Below are 17,441 nucleotides of genomic sequence, written 5' to 3'. Positions count from 1 at the left end.
ATTGACCATGAATATAAGGGTTTATTTCTGGACTCTCAATTCTATTCCATTAATTTGTATGTCTATCTTTATAGCCAATGTCACACTGTCTTGATTACTTAGCTTTGTAGAACATTTTGAAATTAGGAAGTTTAAGTTTTTGACTTTTTTTTCTTTTTCAAAATTGTTCTGGTCATTCTAAGTCCTTTGGATTTTCATATGAATTTAATAAAAGCTTATTTATTTCTGCAGTAAAAACAAAAGCTGTTAGGATTTTGATAAGAGGTTGCATTGAATCTTTGGATCAATTTGGGAATGCTGCTGTCTTAGCAATGTTGAGTCTTCCAATCCATGAACATGGGTATTTCTTTATTTATTTATTTAATCCTTTAATTCTTTCAATGATGTTTTGTAACTTTTTAGTATACAAGTCTTGAACTTGCAAACTTCTTTGGCTAAATATATTCCTAACTATTCTTTTGTTTTCTTAATCTCATTCTCACTTTCTTCATTGCTAGTGCCTAGACATACAATTGATTGACTTGGTATCCTGCGAAGTTGCTGGATAGTTCTAATAGTTTTTGTTCCTTTTCTATATTTCTAAGGATTTTCATGTCATCTTAAATAGAAGTGGTTTTATTTCTTCCTGAATACTCTGGGTGCACTTTTCTTTTTCTTACCTATTTTCCCAAGCTAAGACCTCCAATACAATGATGAATAGAAATAGTGAGAAAGCTGGGGATGTAACTCGGGTTGAGCACTTGCCTAGCATGCACGAGGCCCTGTGTTCAATCCCCAGTACCACCACAAAATAAATAAATAATTAGAAATAGAGTAAATATTCCTATTTCATTCATGCTCTTCGGTGGAAAACATTCAGTCTTTCACCACTAAATATGATATCTGTGAATTTTTTATGGATCCCCTTTTAGGGACAGGAACTTGCGTTCTATTTCTTGTTTTTGAGTGCCTTTTGATTTTGTTTTGTTTTCAAAAAAAGGCTCTTGAATTTTGTCAAATGCTTTCTCAGTATCAATACAAATTATTGTGCAGGCACTTGCACTTGCATGCGTATGTGTGTGTGTGTGTGTGTGTGTGTGTGTGTGTGTGTGTCCTTTATTAGAATGCTACATTGTTTTGGTTGATTTTTGAATGTTAAAACATTACATCCTTGGCAAAATCCCAATTGGTCACAATAGGTCATCCTTTGTATATGCTCTGGATCTGAAATGCTAGTATTTTACCCAGAATTTTTGTGTCAATATTTGTAATGGATATTGGTCTATAGTTTCCTTAAGATACTTTTGTTTGGCTTTAATATCAAGATAAAAATACTGTCCTTGTAGATTGAGTGGGGACGTTCCCTTCTCTTGTATTTTTTGGAAGAGTATGTGAAAGATTGATATTCCTTCCATATTTGGTAGTATTTGCCAATAAAACCATCTGCCTGGGATTTTTAAATGATTAATTCAATTTATTTAGTTTTAGTGGATCTATACACATTTTCTGTTTCTAAGTCAGTTTTGGCAATTTTTATCTTCTAAGGATTAGTTCATTTTATCTAGGTTATCTAATTTGTTGTCTTAGCAGTTGTTATAGAAGTTTCTTAATATTTATTTCTGTGAGTTAGTTTCTAACATTAAAACTTAAGAATTTATTTCTCTCTCAGTCTCACTAATGGTTTATCGATTAAGTTTATTTGTTTCATAGTGTTGTTGAAATGTTCTATTTCCTTATCAATATTTGTCCTAGTTGCTCCATTACTGAAAGTTGAATATTAAGTCTCCAGCTATTGCTTAATTATCTACTTCTTTCTTTATAAATTTTTTTCTTCATGCATTTTTAGGTTTCCTTTTAAGGTACATATATACTTGTGATTGTTGGGTCTTCCTGAGGGATTGCCACTTTGGCATTATCCTTTGTCTATAGTAACAAGTTTTATCTTAGAGTCTGTTCTTCCTGATGCTAGTATAGACAATCAAGTTCTTTTGTTTATTTATTTAATGGTACTAAGGATTAGAACCAGGGCACTGTACCACTGATATACATCCCCAATCCTTTTATTTTTAATTTTGAGACAGGGTCTTACTAAGTTGTCCTGACTGGTCCTAGGAATCCTCCTTTCTCAGACTCCCAAGTAGCTGAGATGACCATGTGCCACTAGGCAGGTTCCAGCTCTATTTTGACAAATGTTTGCATTGCATTTTTTCCCATCCCTTTACTTTCAACCCATTAGGTCTTAATCCAGAGTGTCTCTTATAGACAGAAGTGGATTTTTTTTTTATTTCTTCAACCGGTCTCTAATTTTTTCTTGGTGTGCTTAACTCATTTACATTTAATGCAATTACTGATAAAGTAAGATTTATGTCTGCCATTTTGCTATTTATTTTCTATGCATTTTATGGTTTTTTTTTGTTTTTCTACTTTTACATTAATATCTGCCTTTATAAGCACACATTTTCCAGCATGCCATTTTTATTTCTTTGTTATTCCCTTTACAGCATATTTTTGAGTGGTTAATAATATGATAAAACAATCTAATTCAGATTAAATCAACTTAATTTCAATAGTGTGCAGAAGCTTTATTCCAAAATAGCTTCATTCTCCCTTTCTTTGTGTATTCTTATCATACAGCTTACATGTTTATACACTATAAGCTCATTAGCATAGTTTTACAATTATTACATTATAAAGTTGTATTTTAAACTAGATAAAGTATTATAAATTAATGTGGATTTGAATTATCACCAAGTGTCTCTTAATTTCAGCTTAAACGTTTTCCTTTAATATCTCTTGGAGGGTAGGTCTTCAGGGCTTAGACTTTAATCTACGGATGCATTAATTTATCCTTCATATTTAAAGGATAACTTTGTTGCACTTAGAATTCTTGATTAATATTGTTTTGCTTTCATCACTCTAAATATGTCCTTTTGCTGCCTTGTCATCTCCATGGTTTCTTGTGGAAAGTTGGCTGTTAATCTTATTGAGGATCACTTGTATGTGAGGAATCATTTTTCTCTCTCTTCAAGATCTCTGTTTATCTTTCAACAGCTTGGCTACTATATACAGATTTGTAGATTTACTTCAGTTTATCTAATTTGATATCCTTAGATATGTACATAAATTCTTTTTATCAAAATTGGAATATGTTTGGCCATTATTTCTTTGAATATTCTTTTCTACCCTTTTTTCTCCTCTCATTCTTAGACTTCCATTATGGGCAGGTTGGTATGCTTAATGGTGTCCCACAGGTCTTTATGATTCTGTTTATTTTTCCTCCTTCTTTTATCTTTCTGTTTCTCAGACTGGGATAATCTCGTATTTTCAAGTTCATTAATTCTTTCTCCTATCAGTCAAATTTGTTGTTAAATCCCTCTAAGTAATTTTTCATTTCATTTTTGGTAAATTTTTCTCTATGATTTCCCTTTGCTCCTTCTATTATCTTCTAGACTGAAATAAAGATAAATAAATGGAAAATTTAAAAATTGAGATAAAGTTCAATACGTAAGTTTTCCCACAGTGTTCTAACAGTTCTTATTCTCTGTCTTTGTCAAAATGCAAATGTAAATAGAAGTGGATATTTCAGCCCCTTATCTCTATTCCCCGGATACTTAGCCTTTCTTTATTCTTGACAGAAAACCTTGGTTCCTCCTTCTGCTCACCCATACCATGTACATGTCCACCTCTGTTGCGAATGCTGAACTTTTGGAAAGCAAGTTGTATTTCTTTCCACTTGGATTGTCAGTACCTAGCCAAGTGCCTATGAAATACTAGCCATTCAACAAATGTTTGTTAAATAAAATGCATTGTTTTTGTGATTATGTTCCTTTATAATTTTTATTAAAAATTTACTACTGAAATGGTAGACCAATGAACTCTATAAATTCACATCTCAATCACAGCAACAAGCATGCTGGCAAAAAATTGTTACCATCAATTATTTAAAAAATCTTGAAATTAACCAAAATCTCATAGTAATCTGAGGAGGGTTTATTTAAGAACAACTGTTGAAACTAAGTAAGAACATAGTATTTAATGGCAGTGGTCTGATCCCCTCTCCCTTTGTCTTTCTGTGCAGTAGTTTTGAAGAACATCCATGCTATAGTAAAATTCTTAACATAAAAAAGTCTACAGTATCCCTTGATCAGAACATCAGAAAAGGACCAGTAGATGCATAGGAAGGAATTGATTCCATTTCTAGACTTAGGGGAGATGAAATACTCAAGAATAGAAAGTAGATAGTAATAGAAAGCAGATAGCTGCAGAATACAGCTAGAAAAAGAGAAAGGATAACAGACCAGATACTACCAGGGTCTTCAACAGAAAATAGCCAGGGGGAAGGAAAATTCGTCCCAGGGGTTTAACTGGACAGAGGTTCCTGTGGTTCTCTGACTCAGGGATGCATGTGCTATTTTCATTTCATTTTAAAATGATTTCACTTTCACCAATTCAATATGGTTTTAAAAAAGTACACAGATCCCTTCTTCACAATTTAAAAGTAACCAGGAGATCTTTTCCTTAATAATAAATTACATTCAGATCAAGGGAGGAAGTGCCAAAGCCGGCTTAATCTAAGAAACACCATCTAGCAATAATAAGCAATAATACAAATGCTGTGGGTTTACCTAAGCATTCTCAGAGGAAACCTGCTTTCCTTCCTCTAGAATGGCACCCAGTTTCCCTGCCTGTGGTCTTCTTGGTACCCAGAAGCTGTGCTTGTCCTTTGGTTCAAGTTAAGCTGATCCCATTAATGGACCATGCAGATACAAGGCTATAAGATAGAGACAGAAATTTCCCAGAAGAATGCACAAAGAAGCACACATGCAGTAAGCAGCAACAATTTGTGGATACATACAGAGTGACCAAGTCAATAATTTTTAGAGCTAGAATCTATCCTGGGGGTAGAGACAGAAGGGAAGTTTTCTCTAACGACTGAAAATATCCCCAACCCCACAATTCTCCTAAAACAAAAAGCACTTCTACCACGAATGTCTTCATAGATGGGTGCTGTTGAACCAGATGTGTGGTATCTTATTTCCCTAGAGTAAAACTCTCAGTTGTTATGTATGACTAGGAAACACAATCAAATGCTTAAAGAATACAACTTTTTTATTTTTATTTTGCAGTTCTGGGGATCAAATCTGGGGTCTTGTACAAGCTAGGTAAGCACTCTGCCACTGAGTTACATCCCCAGTCCTTAACGAATGTAATTTTTAAGAAAAATGTTTTTATGCATTTCTAGTACCCTCTAGGGACATCAGAATTTGCCTCTGCACTCAATTCTTTAAGCAAAATTCACTGCAAGGTAGGTAAATTAGGTGACACTGTAGTAACAAACAATACCCCAGATCTCCACAATTCCCATACAAAGTTCCTGCCCACTCACATAATGTGTCCTCCAAGATCTACAGGGGCTGTGCTCTGAAATGTCATCATTTTCACTCTGGAATGTGGGCTGACTGAACAGCTACTGTCTGAAACATTGTCAGTGATAATGACAGAGGTAAGAGTACAAAGCGAGGTCCTCCTGGCTCTCAAACTTGCCACCTGTAAGTGACACTCATCATTTTTGCTTGCATTTCATTAGCCAGATGAGTCACACAGATAATCTGTTTTCAAAGGGCTCTGGGTATTGGAGAATAATAGCAAGCAGGGCTGCTACATGCACCCTGTTATACATTCTGTGCTGTGCCCTGGAGCTACAGCTGCACAAGTATAGCTAGACTTAGTTTTACCTACATATGTTTTGCTGTAGTTTGTATCTGGAATGTCCCCCCAAAGCCCATGTGTTAAAGACTTAGTGCCAGCCCACGGCTATGTTGGGAGGTGGTGGAACTTTAAGAGGTGGGTCCTAGTGGGAGGACTTGGGGTGTGCCCTTGAATGGGATTTGAGGACCCTGGTCTTTTTTTTTTTTCCCCCATGTCCTCAACCATGAGGTAAGTAGCTTTGTTCACCATGTGGTCCCCACCATGATGTGCTGCCTCATCACAGACTCAAAGCAGTAGGGTCACCTCTTCCTGGACTGAAGCCTCTAAAACTTTGAGTCAGAATGAATGACCAGGAGATCTTTTCTCCTTATAAGTTGATTTATCTCAGGGATTTATTGCAGTAATAGCAAACTGGGTAACCACAGATCTATATCTAGGGAAAATACAAACTAGAGATGTGGAGACTATGGTGAGACTCCTCCACATTCTTGGTAGATAGAACCAGCAAAGAGATGCTACTAAGACAAGTGACCCAGCCCAGGTAGCCCCTCTGTCTCCACTGACCTGAGATACCTCTCATACTCCAAGAGATATCTGGTGGCCCAACCTGGGGAGAACTGTTCAAACCCTCAGCAGTAGCAGAGATCGGGAGCCCCAGAACCTGTAGGTAAAACAAGAAATCCAAAGGCCCCAAAATATAACTGATTTGGAGCTACAGTCCACAGAAGTCAACTAAGACCTGAGTACTAAATTTAAACACAGTGGCTGCCTGCTAAAATAAAAGATTTAAATAAAATTCAGACAAAATGCCCAGGATACAATAAAAATTATTCATCATGCCAAAACTAAAGAAAACCACAACTTAGGTGAGAAAAGGTAATCAACTGACATCAACAGTGACATGAATAAAGTGTTGGAATTATCAGATATGGATTTTAAATAGCTGTCAAATAAATGCTTCAACAATTACAAATTCTCTTAAAACAAATAAAAAAATAAAAAATATTTACAAAATATTATCAAGCAATGGAAATTATTTACCAAAGGAAATTATAGAACTAAAAAGGAACCAAAGGAAATCAGAGAACTAAAAAATACTATGGCAGAAATTTTAGAAACAATCCTCTGGATGGGTTCAATAGTAGAATGGAGATGACAGGAGATAGAATCACTGAATTTGATGATATAATTTGTCCAATTGGAACGACCAGTTGAAACAATGAAGAGAAAATAGACTCTAAAAATAAACAGTCTCGGGGACCAATGGGACTGGATGAAAGATATAAAGTTTCTATTATTAAAACCCCAGAAGAAGAAGAGTGGGGCTGAAAGAGTACATGAAGAAGTAAACTTCTCAAAACTCCCCAAACTCTTATGAAACACAAAAGTCTACAGATTTTATAAAGCTGAGTAAAACTGGAATAGGATAAACTCAAAGAAATCCAGTGAAAGTTGACGAAAAGATAAAACCTTGAAAGAAAGTAGAGGTAAATGACACATTACCTGTAGGAGTAAAATGTTTCAAATGGCAGTAGATTGCTCATCTGAAACAATGGGAACCAGGAGAAAATAGCACAACATTTTTCAAGTATTTGAAAGGAAAAAATTCAATCTTGAATTTTATGTCTGGGAACACAATCCTCCAGAAATGAAAGGAAAATAAAGACCTTCTCAGATGAAAGAAAACTAAAAGAATTTGTCCCTAGCAAATACCATTAAAGACTGGCTGCAGTAATTTGTTAAAGAAAAAGCTACTGAAAAAAGGGGAAAGCCTAAGCATCAGAAAGGAATAACAAGGGAAATAACGGAAATATTGGTGCATGCAATAGACCCTCCTCTTCAGGGGATTTATAAATCAGTGAGGCAAAAAAATATTAGTACTATCTGATTGTCAAGGCAATGAAATTTTTAAAAGGGAAGGGAAAGAGACATAGATGGTAATGAGACTCTGTACAACATAATAACAGTTGTTGATGCTAGTAGACTGTGTAAGTCATATATTTAAGATATTTATGTCCGTGCTAGTAGACTGTGATGAGTCATATTTATAATACCCAGAGCAAACACTAACTTTAAAGAAGTATACTCCAAAACACTATAAATAAATTGAGATGAAATAAAAATTGCTCAGGTAACAAATAGAAAACAAAAACAATTAAAAAGGCAGACTCAAACACCTACGCTGTGGGATTTGCACACAGAGAGACAGGGTACCAGGGTGTTCAACAGGAATTAGTGTTTATTTTGTGCCAGCACACACTTGGCAGATTCTCATCCAAATGCCAAGCCCAGAACACAGTGGGGCTTTGCCTTATATAGCCTCTGCTAGTCCTCACTCCTTACATATTGGCCCCTTTGTCTCCCCTATATGGCAAAATACATTTCACGTGGGCTTTCTATACTATAAAATCTTTAGGAATTTACAACAGAGCTGTGCAGGCACCTGGGGGGTTGGGGGGCCTTTTCCAGCAGGGTGGCGCATGCTCGCTGAGTGTCAGCAGAGTTGCACATGTGTGCAGTGTGCCATGTCACCTTTCTTTTGTCTGAAGGCCTCACGTTGTCAAACAGAGTCACCCATGCATAGATACTAGCCACACTGTAACATCTTGTATTTGTTTGAAGAGGACTCCTACCACACCAATATAGAAATATTTATCTTCAATGTAAATGGTTTAAAGATAGCAATAAAAAGAGAGATTGTCAGAGTGGATAAGAATAACATTACCCTCCTTGATATGCGATCTAGAAGAAGCTCACTCCAAACAACAATATAGGTAGGTTGAAAGGATGAGTAATTAAATGAACTGGGTCATCCATGCTGTGGAATACTACTTAGCTATTAAAAGGAATGGATTATTGATATACAAAATGACTTGGATGGGTATCAAGAGAATTATGCTGAATGAAAGAAATCACAAATGTTAATATATGATTGAATTTACATAATATTTTTGAAATGACAAAACCCTAGAAATGGAGAACATTTTCCAGGTGGCAGTGGGATGGAGAAGAGATGAATGTGGTTACAACTGGGCAACACAGGAATTCTAGTGGTGATGAAGTAGTATCTTGATTGTAGTGGAGGAAATTCAACTCTACATGTGATAAGACTGTTCATAATTAAATGCTCACACAAATACACACATACACAAACACACAGATTGGGGAAATCTGAAATAGATGGTGAATAGTATCAATATCAGTATCTTGGTGTGATATTATAGGTTTACAAAATATCACCATTGAAGAAAACTGGGAAAGCACATATGAGTTCTTTGTATTAGTGCTTATAATTGCATGTGAATCTATAATTATATTGATTAAAATTTCAATTAAAATAATTTGTCCATTCAGAGTTGTTTAAAAATGCATGCATATGAACACACACACACACACACACACACACACACACACACACACACAGCTTGCACTCTTCCCTCTTTATTGAAACAATATTTTTCTCCTGGGAGTTCATCACCTCTCAGATTGTCTCTGCCCTCTCTCCTCAGGCATCTGTAAGATGTTTGAACAAAGAGCAGCACTCCAGGAAGCTACCTGGCCCCTGTCTCCGCCCCTGCTTTTGTCTCTGGTTCTTGATACAGTGCTGATCCGGCTCTGTGGTTCTGAGTCAGCGTGAGTTGGCTCATTATGAGCTGCAGCGTTAACACCACGGCACTGACTAAGCCCAAATTTGGCAAGCCAAAAGAAAAAGGAAAGAACAGATGAAGGAAAGCCAAGGCTGCAGGAAAGCAGGATTGAGTAATAAGGATTTGAAGCTGATGCTACACACAGCAAAGGCAACAGAGCTGCTCTTACAGGTCTTTTAGAGGCCACTGACTCTTTCCCTGGCAGCAGGAAGAAACAGAAGGAAAAACTCTGAGCATTCAGTCACATCTTTATGATTAATTATAATTGAACAGTGGACAGGAGGGGTGTATATGACTTCCAGGACATGAAAAAAGCACAGCTCTCCCCTTGGGTCATTTAAATTCTTCAGGAGTCTAAACAGGTTAGACTGGCGGCTTTTTATGTATAATTATGGTGCAAGACTAGATCATCAGTGGGGTAGTATTGTGATCATTAATCACCTTTATACATTTGGTGGTTTATTAGCATTGACAGATATTATGGGTATGGTTTACTCAATTCTTATCCCATAATTAGGGCAACACCCTTCTCTGCAGTGTGGATATTGGTATAGAGCAAGAGAAACCTAGGCATTCCAAGGAAACCACCACCAGGAGTCTGGCCTTCTCTCAGATGACTCTGGTTACCAACCCTGCCTGCCCACAAGCAAAGCAGCCAAGCAGATAAGGGCAATGGGGCATACTGTGCACCCTTGAAATGGGCGGGCCTTCTTCCACCTGCAATCAGAATCTCCATTGAAGGCTTTCCAACCTACCGCCTTTTCTTGTCCAAGAATTTCTGGAGAAATTTTGCTATTTTAATTCTCAAAATTCATGCAAAGTGCAATTTGGCCCTCAGAGCAACTGCACAGTACTCGGCTTTGTTCTTCTCTTCTTGATTTTCTTGGGCATCGTCTGAAGGGATGGTTCCAAACATGTGTCACCCTCTCCCAGCTTCCCAGTTTTGTTAATCAAAGACATTCAAGGAAAGCTTCCTCCACTTTCCCTTCTCTGCGTCTCATCTCTTGTCTTACCATTCCCCCCTCTTATCTCCTGTTACTTTGTTCGGGAATCCAATCTCCATTTGTATCCCAACAGGACCAACCTCTCACTTTCTCCCATCTTCTCCCCTTATGTCCACCATCCAATGCCTCCGGAACAGTGTCCTCCAGACAGCCATCCTCCATCCCTCTCACACTCTTGACTCCTTAGTCCTTGGCAGGTAACCTCCATTGCTCTGACGAACAATTGTCCCCAGCATCTCTCACATATCAAAACCATTTTCTGGCCTTTCTGCCTAAGCTGCTACTACACTTGTCACTGTGCCTATCCACTTTGAGGAATTCTCCCTGGCCTTGTTTCTTGGACATTTCCTGGCTTTCTAGCTTTTCTAATGACTTTAGTTCCATATCCTCAATTACTTTATTTCTTCCTACAGATTCCAATTTATGCATTCTCTCCTTGCTCCTAGTCTCAGTAATTTCCTTTCCCTTTGAATTTCCTTAGCAAACTCCTCAATTTGTAGAACTTCAGGGACCACGTTAGACCTCACTTCTGAGTCCCTGACATAGACTCTAGCTTCTGTCTCTGCCTCTGCCTCTGCTCCATTTCTTTATTTTGGTTGTTTATGGGACATTGCCATGTGGATAGTTATTTGAAAATTCAAGTCCTTAGTATCCAAGCCTGAACTCAACACTTCCTTCCCAAATCTGCTCTTCTCTGTGGATCCTCTTTCTGTTCCTACTGCCAAACCTGGGAATATCAGCACACACTTCCTGGGATGTCCCTTGAGGTGCCACTGGGTCTTCATCATTTGAACTTGAGCATCTAACGCAAAGCCTAATACAGAGTAGTAGATGCTTAGTACACTTATGAATGACTTCTTCATCCTCCCTATCCTAATTACCTGATCTATTAAGTCATAACATCAAGAAATATTCACTTCAAATAATCAGTTAAGTTATATGAAGAAGCTACATAAAGTTGGCAATGATGCTGGAAATTCTAAGAAGCAGCAACAATATAATAAGAGTCAACTTGCATAAACCTGAAGCTGTTTCATCTCTTCAGCATCACAGGATGCTATGAATAAGCACATTCAAGTAAGCATATAGTGAATAACCAGAATTAGATTTTTAAGTACTTCTTTTATCGCTATCTCTTCTCTGTATGCGGAGAAGTGATTCTCATTGGTTTTCTAGCCTTTCTATTAAAGAATAGTGGTCTTTTGCTTTCCTCCTTTGCAATAATTTTATTTCTTATTTTGGTTTCATTTCTAGACATTCTTAGACTGAGAAGTGGGGTCATTGCTGTGACTAACCCAACCATGTGGAAATAGCCATGTTGATATCACTGACATCAGTGCTATGTGATAACAATGAATTCCCCAACACAGAGACGATGAACCCAGGACACTTTATGGATGAGAGCAGCAACTTTAAGAAAAAGTGACTACTCCATGCCTTTATCATCAGAAAAACAGATGTGTGTGAGAGAGGGCCTGGCCTGCATGGAGCTATTTTTATTTCTGACCACCATTTTAAAGTACTTTCATCTTAAATCTCTGGTTGACCCCAACAACCTTGAGACCACCCCAATTGCTAACAGAATTCAATCTCTGCCGCCCTCATACCAGCTCTGCTTCATTCCTGCGTGAAGAAGAACAGACTGTCTGGCTGCTGTTGTTCTCCAGTCTGCAACCCCTCCTCCAGGGCATTGTCTCCCCACCCGCTTTCCCTAGCAGAGATACCTTCTTTACCTCTTCTCTCACTTCTCCCCATTCCCTCAAGATTCAGGGAATCTGAATCCTCCTTTCTGGGAGTTTTCTATGTTACTGCACAAATATATCTGCTATTCCCTGTGCTCTATAACCCTTGTATCAACCACCCCAAGTGTAACACTGATTCAATGCTGAGTTATTAATATGTTATCACTGTAAAACAGCAAAGTGATTAAAATATGATCTTGCAGATCCATGTATCCCCTGCATATTCTGAATAAATAGCATTATTAATTTTTAGAAAGACAGTCTTTTTTTTTTTTTTTTTTTTTTTTTTTTGTGGTGCTAGGGATTAGAACCCAGGGCCTTGTGCTTGTGAGGCAAGCACTCTACCAACTGAGCTATATCCCCAGCCCAGAAAGACATTCTTAAATAACCAAAGAAATGATAAAATGTGCAGACTCTCTGCCCAGAGTGTCTCATCTGCTAAGAAAACATCTTGAAGGGGATCTAAGGATCCGTTGAAGTTTTCACCAAGGGTGCATGCCTAAGAGCATGCTTTAGGCTTTTGAGCAGGCACCAGCTTTAGCGGGGAAAAAGCCTTTTTAAGGGCTCTTTTCGAAACACCAGTTAGGTCCCATCACCATTTAACGGCAATTAGGAACACTAGCAATGTACACTGCATACATATTACCCGGTTGGATATTTTTATTGCTAGCAGATTTACGTCTCCAAAGAAGGAGAGTAAAATGTGGCTTAGATGGGAACATTATGGGCACTGCACTCAGGAGTCAGGAGGGTGCATGCAGAGATGCTGAGAGGCAAAGCCCTGGAAACCTTCGTTTCTAAGGGAACCCTGAATATCACAGTGCTACACAGGAAGTGGATGACTTAGCCCTCCCTTTATTTCATTCGCTCTGCAAAAACCAACAAAGGAAAGGTCTCAGGAGATTTATTGAGATTATCCTGTAATCACACAGTAACATCAGCAGTAACATCTTTCTGCACAGAGGAAAACACTAGGCTTTTGATTTTTTTTTTTAAGAGAAAAATCATAAAAAAACAAAACTCCCTAAGGCCCCTCTAGCATCAGGATCAGCCACAGTCATGGAGGTGCTGGGTGTTTGGTTTTGTTCCTGAGGGATCTGAGGATACCTGGGGCAAATGCTGAGTCACAGACTTTCTGCTGACCTTGTCCTTGTTGAGATTACTCACCCACCCAGTTATGCCTTTGGGTGCAGAATCCGGAAGTCAGGGGGTCGTGGGTGATCTCTGACAAAACAGCTTCTTTGATTCACTTCTTCTACATATAAACCATCCAGTGTATTCCAGAAACTGAGGTTGGTTTGATGACAAACTACACTAATAAAGTCACCAGCCTTTTGAAATTCATTAGTGAGATAAGCAAGTAAAAAATGCATAAATTAGAAAATATGCTCTGAAGGAAAATAATAGGAGATATAAAAGGGAGACCAATAGGGGGCTTTTTCTCAAATTAGGCAGGCAGGCAAGATTTTTCTCTAGTATGGATACTGAAACCTTAAGAATGTGAAATAACAACTTGTGGGGTGGAAGCAGTGTTATGACACTGGGCTACAGACAGCAGCACTACAAAAGCCCTGAGGCAGAAAAAGAACTCTACAAGTCCAGAAACTATAAGAAAGCCGGGACTATAAGGCAGCAAACGGTGGGGAGCAGAACAGAGCCATACATGAACAGGTGGCCCGCTGTCATGCAAGGGTGGGCGGGCTTTGTTAGTTTGGGTTTGGGTTGATTGATGAACTTTGTTTGTTTTAAGGGCAATAAGAGTATATGTGGACTGTTGGAACAAACACTGAATTGCAGAGAAGAGAAGAGGAAATGGGTGAAGACACAAACAACAAGCAAGGTTTATTTTTTCAGGAGATCTTGTCTATAAAGGAATACAGAGAACAGGGGTTGAGAGGGTTCTCTTTTATGGAGAAGGTTTGAGTGTATTTACAGACTAGGGAATGAGTCAATAAGAGTGAACAACGGGAAGATGGTACCTCTATATGGAGCCCTGTGTGCAGCTTGCCTACAGGGCTGGTTAAAAATACAAATCCCAGGGCAACACCCAGCATCAGAAATGATAGGGATAAGGTCCAAGAATTTTCCTTTTTATAACAAAGACCTTAGTGAATTTTATGGAAAAGGTAGGAGCCATTCTGGTAAAATGCTCTGAGTAGACCAGTCTCTTTACCCTTTGAGACTGGAAGATGGTAAGGGCAGGAAGAAGTGCAAGAAACACCAAATTTATCACTGTAGGGTAGAGGCAGGAAGAAGCTCACCCCAATAACAACGAGAAAGTAAAAGGAGTCACTCTCCCAGGCCTGGTGGAACAGCACTAACAAACCCCTCCTATTCTCAGCCCCTTCTTCTGATGGTTATGCTGAACTTCATACAAACCTGATTCTCCAAGACCCTGCTAAATGTGAAATTTGATTGATGGCTGACCATCCTCTTAAGTGGTTTGTGGCAGCCCTTCCCTCTGGGTCTAGCCCTTCCTTTTCTGGGTGTGGATACCAGAAAACACTGACACAGGTGCACAGAGTTAGGGCTTTTCTCCCCACCTGTTCACATACTGCTCAGGATCTACACATCAGACTCTGCTGCAGACTGATTCCAGATTTAGCCAACTGGCGAAGAGCCTGTCCCTACAGGTGTAGGATTGGTTAGGATTTTCTCAGGACATGGACAGGCCTGAGTAAAAATTAAAGCTCTCAATTCTAAGAGTTGCGGGGGGCGGGGAGGGGGGGAGAAAGTAAGGAGTAATACTTTTCCAACAGTTTTGTAAAAACATTTTCTATAAGCTTACATGTACCCTTAATGATTTTCTGTTGAATCAGAAAATGTAGGAAAACTAAATCTAATTCTCATGCTGTTATCATATACCATATTTTATTACTTAAATTTTTCAGAAATACGTTTAGAAGAACCTAGTCACTAGTACAATATCTCTGGAAAGCAGAATGGAGATTCCTCAAAAAACTAGGGAGGGAACCTCCAAATGACATAGCTATCCCACTCCTGGGTATTTTCCCAAAAGATCTAAAATTGGCATTACTACAGCAATACAGCCACCTCAATGTTTTTAGCAGCACAATTCACAATAGTTAAATTATGGAATCAACCCTAATGCCCATCAATAGATAAATGGATTAAGAAATTGTTACACACACACACACACACACACACACACTGGAAGTCTACTCAGCCATTAAAAATACTGAAATTGTGACATTTTCTGGTAAATGGATGGAAATGGAGAATATCAAACTAAGTAAAATTAGCCAAACTTAGAAATTAAGTTTGAATATTTTCTGTCATATGTGGAAGCTAGAGTAAATTAAAGGAAAGGGGAACAATAGGACAAGATTACACAAAGAATCAATCAAATACGAATTTATAGATGAGCAAAGGGAAGTCTAGTAAAGTTGAGGAAGGAGAAAGGGAGAGGAGAGGGAGGACTGGAGGGAAAAGGGGGAAAGAAGAACAGAAGTTTTATGAACTGAAATAGATTTCCATGCACATATGAGTTTGTTGGGATGAACCCAACTACTATGTGTAACTCCAAAGCTCTAGTAAGAAAAGAAGAAGAACCCAGTCACTATCTTGGCCTGATTTTTAACTGGCAGCCACACCATGCTTCTTGCCCCACAGCTGACTTCCAACTCAATTTCCATTCACCAAAAATAGGAGATTGAACCCTGAAACACAGGGCTCAAAAGATAACCCAATTCTCCCTGTTGATGGACAACTCTATCCCAACCAGAAGGGAATTCCCAGAGCAGAAGTGTCCCATCCCATCAGATGATCTCCTCAAATAGTCTAGCTACAAGGAAATTGTGTGGTTTCTACTGTTTGACAGATACCTGAAAGTTTAGCAGATGGAAAGGAAAACCCCATTCACAACCTTAGCATCCAAGGCTCAGCTCCATTTCCTTGGCATTTTTTTTCTTAATTTTTCTTTTTAATTGACATATAATAATTATAATTTATGGGGTATAGTATGATAACTCAATACCTGTATGTAATGTGTACTGAATAAATCAGGATAATTAGCATTTCCATCTCCTTAGCATCTCTTTGTCAAGAACTTCATACTCCTCTTTTCCAGTTTTTCATAAAAATACATAGATTCTGATAAACTACAGTCACCCTACTGTGCTGTAGAAATTAGAGTTTATTACATCTATCTGTATTTTGATACCTGTTAACCAGTCTCCCTCTATACCCACTCCCTCCTCCCCTTCCTAGTCTCTAGTAATCAATATTCTACTACTTGATATATTTTTTTGTTTTGTTCTTGTTTTTTGGTACTAGAGATTGAAACCAGGGGCACTCATCCACTGAGCCACATCCCCAGTCCTTCTTATATTTTATTTTGAAGGAGTCTCTCTGAGTTACTTAGAGTCTTGCTTACTACCTGAGGCTGCCCTTGAACTTCCAATTCTTCTCTCTTGGCCTTCTGAGTCACTGGGATTACAGGCATGTGCCACCACGCCAAACTGAGATCAATATTTTTAGCTTCTGCATATAAGTGAGAACATGCGATATTTGTCTTTGTGTCTGGTTTATTTCACTTAAGGTAATTTCCTCCAATTTCACTCATTTTGCTGCAAATGACAGGATTTCATTCCTTTTTATGGATGAATAATATTCCATTATATATATATATGTATATATATATATATATCACATTTTCTTTATCCACTCCTCTGCGGATGAACACCTCAGTTGATTTCATATCTTGGATACTAGAAATAGTACTGCAGTAAACAAAGGTGTACAGGTGTGTCTTTGATATGCTGGTTTCCTTTCCTTGTGGATATATACTCAGGAGTGAAATTGTTAGGTTATCTAGTAGTTCTATTTTCAGGTTTTTGAGGAATCTCTATACTATTCTCTATAATTGGCTGTGCTATCTACATGCCCACCAATGGGCACATTCTTGTTAGCATTTATTTCTTGCTTTTTTGATAATAGCCATTCTAACTTGCGTAAGACAATATCTCATTGTGGTTTTAACTTGCACTTCCCTGATGATCAGTGGTGTTCAGCACTTTTTCATATCCTAATTGGTCATTTGTGTGTCTCTGGCAGTCATTTACTGAGCCCTGGCTGAGGTGTGCCGACAACACGATCAGTTGGTCCTAGCCCTCGTCCTAAAGGTCAATCACATCACATAAAGAAAAAAAAAAAAAAAAAAAGAGGGAGAGAGAGACATAATTAAAAGGAAATACCATCATGCTTGAGAGAAGACATTGGGAAGAGTTATGTAGAATCTCCTCCAGAGAGCAGAATGAACCATGTTATGAGGTAGTTCAAGGGAAAAGTTCTGTAGTGAAAAATTTTGAGCATCTCTGGTTAAATAACTTAAAGACATT

The sequence above is a fragment of the Sciurus carolinensis genome, chromosome 2 (genome assembly GCF_902686445.1).
Source record: "Sciurus carolinensis chromosome 2, mSciCar1.2, whole genome shotgun sequence".
NCBI lineage: Eukaryota > Metazoa > Chordata > Mammalia > Rodentia > Sciuridae > Sciurus > Sciurus carolinensis.
This window is presented reverse-complemented; position numbering follows the sequence as displayed.